The 5,445-nt window shown below is 32.8% G+C and overlaps 1 long non-coding RNA gene across 2 annotated transcripts; it reads right to left on the bottom strand.

The window, feature by feature from the left end:
- Positions 1 to 297: 297 nt before the first annotated feature.
- Positions 298 to 5,005, bottom strand: LOC111913967 (uncharacterized). 2 transcript variants are annotated; one of them, XR_008225001.1, is made up of 2 exons: positions 4,734 to 5,005; positions 298 to 483 (listed from the first exon to the last, which is right to left on the bottom strand). It is a non-coding gene; the product is annotated as an uncharacterized LOC111913967 (long non-coding RNA). The 2 variants fall into 2 exon arrangements; XR_002857663.3 differs by lacking the exon at positions 298 to 483 and adding an exon at positions 4,278 to 4,628.
- Between the last annotated feature and the right edge of the window lie 440 nt (positions 5,006 to 5,445).

Genomic DNA, 5,445 nt, shown 5'->3' with positions numbered 1-5,445 from the left:
TGTTTTGGGACATTGAAGTTTAGTTGAATGCAAAAACATTGTAGCACTAGAGTTAAATATTGAGCAACCACTACCGTATTACTTTTTGCCAAGAAACCCAACTAATGTTGTTATTTTTAGAATTCCAAATTGACATCTCTCTACCTAATAAAAGCCTCTCTAAGGTGTGACATCCCCAAAATCACGGCCAGAAAAGACCGATTTCATTTATGCTTTTTAAAATAATTTCAGAGTAAATCCTTTTGATTTAAAAGAGTTGCGGAATTTGTTCCCAAAACAAAATATGATAAAATAATATTTATCAAAGCATTTCATCAAGAGATGCATTTTCATTATATAATCAAAACTCGGGATGTCATGTTTCGATACAGACCATAAAGCATAAACAATAACATTACAAGTCATTCAACAAATATATACATATACAGACTTGTAAACAAAACAACTTGATGATTCAACCATCTTATGCCCTCGCGCCACTACCTGTAATACGAATAAACTGAGTGGGTCAGACTTGGGAGTCTGGTGAGCATATAGGGTTTTCAACCCACAATAAATAATTATATTTAATTTCACCAACCAACAATAACCCGATTGCCCATTCCCGTTATCCTCACTTTATGTCCCTAAAACAACATCTATCTCAAGGGACCTAATCTAGGATTTTCATCGGGACGGACATTACTGCTAAGGGGTTTCCTCAACAATAGATATCCTAAAGGCAACCATGAGGGGGATAGAGTACACCGGTGAACACATCGTTCACAACACCTACAGGTTATGAACCTGCTAGAGTTCCACAGGACTGTCTAGAAAGAGTCTGTGGTCGTTATCCATACTCCGCTGAATAACTAGATCAACAACAACATCGAGGCATCTCATCTGTTTATCACACATCAACTATCTACCCATGTTTCACCCAACATATTAGTAGATAAAAATATATATTTTTATACATAGTTTAAAACCTGTATAGCATTCTCATTCAATACATATTCCAATCAACAGATGAGACACATACACATAACACGTATTTCATAGAGAATAAATCATATCTATGAGATAGAAGAAAGTGAATATACATTCACACATATAACAACAAAATATACACATAACACGTATATCGTATAAAATACTTCATAATTATGCATTAGAAGAAAGTAACTACACACTCACTTGATCAGAAGATGATCGGACAACACTACGACTTGCAGAAGTAGTATTCTTCGGTAGATCTGGAAGATCTTCACAAAAACTGGGCTTCTCGCAAGCAGAGCTTCGGCTCGGGAATTGCACTTCTCGGGATCTTCGGGGCTTCGGGGCTCGGGATTGATACCGGGGCTTCAGGGGTACTTCTTTGCACGTAAATCGATGCAATACATGTGAGAGATGAGAGAATGAGCAACCAAACTCGGCTGGCCCTTCAAATCTATTTATAGGGAAAAACTGGCACTTGCCACGTCGTGACACCTTTTTCCACGTCGTGGGATTGGTCGTCACTGCATGCGTCATCGCAAGTTGCATCTGGGGGACTCCCGGAGGTGTCAGAAGACTGACCACGTCGTCGCACTGCTTGCCACGTCGTGGTATCTGACAGTTTTGGGGTTTCGCGCCCCGAACTTCAGAAATTCATAACTTTCGCATACGAACTCCGTTTTCGACATTCTTTATATCGACGCGAATGTGAGATTATGCTCTACAACTCTCGTTTAGACTCGATTGGCTAATTTTGACTTGATTTTTAATATATTATAAGTATATTACTTATATATTATTTTTAGTAGGCCGGGACAGGAAAACTCTATTCGAAATTCATAACTCCTTCTTCTGAACTCCGTTTTCGTCTGTCTTTTTATCGTTGGACTACTATCAATGAAATCTTCAATTCTCATTTAGAAATTTTTGGCTAAATATCACTCAATCTCTATTTCGAGTATTCGGGCTGCATACCGCTAAGTCGAAACTTCGAAAAATCATAACTTCCTCATACGAAGTCAGATTTGGGCGTTCTTTTCATGTACGCTCTCGGTTTAAGGGTTTCTACAACATTCATTTAGATCACTAAGGCTAAATATCGCACTAACGTAAATTTCACTTTTTACGTCATTCAGCATTGCCAGTTCTGTCGCGAAACTTCGACAGGTCATAACTTCTTCGTTATAACTTGGATTTCGGCATTCTTTATATATTTGGAAACCTCGTTTCAACTAATACAACATTATCCATAGATATCGGCTTTATCTAACATTTCATTTTGACGCTTATTTTTATTCTTAATTAAATTAAGATACACAATTAAGCACATAACACATAATACTCAAATAATACACTTCTATTATTTCAAAACGGGTTACAAAGGTTAACCTGGACTACTATATCAATATTAATGACGAGCCCGGAAACACAGGCGTTACATAAGGCGCTGCGTGTCCTTCTAATAAGCTCATTCAATCCACGTGTCAGTTTCACACGTCTCCTCACAAAACTTTTCCCGCCCAATGAATTGTTAACGGAAGTCAAAATACAATCACAATAAAATCAATTTAATTTAAAGTCATAAACAATAGAATTATCAACTCCTACTAATTAGCAACTCGGTTACCATAATATACCAATCGTTTTGAAATTCTATATCTTTTACCCATTATATCTCCATTATAATAGGAATGAAATAATGTTTCATATATTATCATTTATATAAATCCAAGATCTAAAAAGCTTTCTGACCGTTGCATCTTTCAAATTTTGGTTCCTCTGTACGCTTCTTCTCTGCAACCCTGGTAAATCGTTCTCCTTTATACTTCTTCTTCTGTTACACTAAGTATTGTTCTTCTCTTACAGTTCTTCTCCTCCTGTTATCCTATATGTATTTGTATACGCTATATGTGTCTCGCTTGTTATGTGTGATTATGGATTTATGTTCCTGTTCAGAATCAATTGTTTTTTTTTTTTTTTTTTTTTCTGAAAATAAAACGAACAACTCTATTTTGTAGCACCTTACATTTAAAGTCATCCGATTTAAAGCACTTTACTTTAACACTTATTGTGTATGAGCGTGTGTTGTGGTCGATCTCTTTTATGTGTGTTTCTGTTCATCTGTCTGCGTTTTCATTCACCAAAAAAACCTACATAAGGTAATTTGTATCATATTTATACTTTTCATCAAATTTATATAATTTTGTATTTTTTTTTCAGTTAAATAGCTACAAGAAAAGGCATTAAACGAGGTTGGTTAAGTAAATCTCTGTTGAAATGGCCTAATTTTAACATATTAAAAAAAGTATGACAATTTTGCCTTCACATTGAATTCGTCATATATGCATAACCCTAAATGCCTAAATCATCATAAATTCTAGATGATGTAGATTACAATTATGTAAATGATAAATCTAATTCTCATATCTTGCCCGTAGTAATCATCCCAAAAGAATATTTAGACCAGATTATGATTAATCTAAGGCACACCAGATTTTTTGCTCAATGAAAATTTTGAAGTTCCTTATTATTTATTCACATTTTTAAGAATCACTAACAAAAAATAATAAAAGATAACAATTTTGACTTATATTGTCGTATGGAGGACTCATAATATACGGAAGATGTTAAATGTTATAGTGATTTCTCTTCCTGCCATTTTTTGATTTGTCTAATGTTTTGGTTACAAATGCATTAAATATCCAGTTGCATTTGTAATTTGTATAAAAGTTGATAAATAATCATTTATGTCATGTTGTTCATTCCATTTGGAGCATCATTTTTTTATTTTATTTTTTATAATTTGTGTATTACAACCAAAAGAAAATGTACAATACAGAGAATCTGGGTAAAGGTCATTTTCGTCCTTTTATCTTAAATTTCTTTTTCTCTATTTCTGAAGAAGTGGATTTATCCTCATAGCTTAATGAATTAGACTAAACTAATATCTTTCTATGTTTGTGTTGCTCATCCTCAAGTATCATCATTTCTTGGAACTATCAACTAATCTATTTGGTTGTAAACAGATTTTAGTCTGTAAAATATATTGCTTTCTCTTGCATCTAACCAAATAAGGGCAGAGGCAGATGTAACTGAAATCAAACTAGGAACGACATTTGTTTATGGCCAGGGGCATAATTGTCCATTATGTATATGGGCATTGTATTTGAAATCACATTCTACTAAAACACAATATTTTTTCCATATTTCATGTCAACTATTAATATTATCAGGTTTGGTGTAATGTTTTTCAAAATAGTCAATGTGGTGATTCAAATGCATGTGTCTGTTTCAACCTGTGGTATAATAAGATAACAGAAATGGTTCCTGCAAACAGTGCAGGGGCATTTCCATCAATATCACTTTGTATTTTAAAAAAGCATAATAGGACAAATTGTTATTAATCCATTTCAAGATTTTTCCTCCATACATTGCATTCTTATACACCCAAAATCTGAAATTTTTAAGTGAAATCGTAATCTTATATCTGTACAATTACCACATCAATCTAATTTGGAAGGAACCTGATTCAAACAAATACTCACACAGTATGAAATTCAAAATTTCAAGCAGATTGAAAGGTATCTGATTGTGTGTCCAGTCTTAAAGTATTTCAAGTTATTCCTTACTACCACTTCGGTTTTCACTAACATCTTCAAAGACAACATTGCCAAAAATAATCAGGTAAAATTATCTTCCAACTAATATATGTCCGGTTAAAAAAATTGAGATTAACAAGGATTTAGAGAATTTCTTACCGAAATTTTTCCCGTTTTCAACCCCCAATGTTTCGTTTCTTCATTCTCTAAGTTCTACATCGGATATTAATCAACATGAGTTTCTCTTCAGTTCAAATTTCTTCTATGGTTTTATATTCGTATCTGCCTTCATGGATAGCAATGGAGAAACTTCCATACCCTTTCTGAAATGAATACGGGGGAGATGTTCCAAGTGCCGGCGGAAATATTGATTTGGGGATAATTATATGTCTTCGTTTCTATTACAGCCAAAGGGGGTAGGGATGACTGATAAGTTTTCGGTGGGTATTTTGGTAAAAAAAATATTTTTTAAATAAAAACATTATACACATAAAAACACTTATAAGAATTGTTCAAATGATTTTTCTCCTCATTTTTTCTATTAAAAATAGTTACATAATTTTCATTGGTATATATCCCCAATTTATATAATTAATTTTATTTATGATCATTGCTCAACAATTATGCTATAATTTAAATAAAATTATTTTTAACTTTTTCATCCGTGGTTTCCATAGGTTATAACCTAGTATTTAATATTTAGCTTAAGAATTGTACACATTATCCGAAAGAAATCAAATTTAAGCGCAATTTTTTATAAGCGTTAATAGGAATAAGGACACCATAATTAGTTTCCACTGTGAAAATGAATATATATATATATATATATATATATATATATATATATATATATATATATATATATATATAT

The sequence above is a fragment of the Lactuca sativa genome, chromosome 7 (genome assembly GCF_002870075.4).
Source record: "Lactuca sativa cultivar Salinas chromosome 7, Lsat_Salinas_v11, whole genome shotgun sequence".
NCBI lineage: Eukaryota > Viridiplantae > Streptophyta > Magnoliopsida > Asterales > Asteraceae > Lactuca > Lactuca sativa.
Note: the sequence above shows the minus strand (reverse complement) of the source record. Positions and strands in the feature narration are given on the sequence as shown.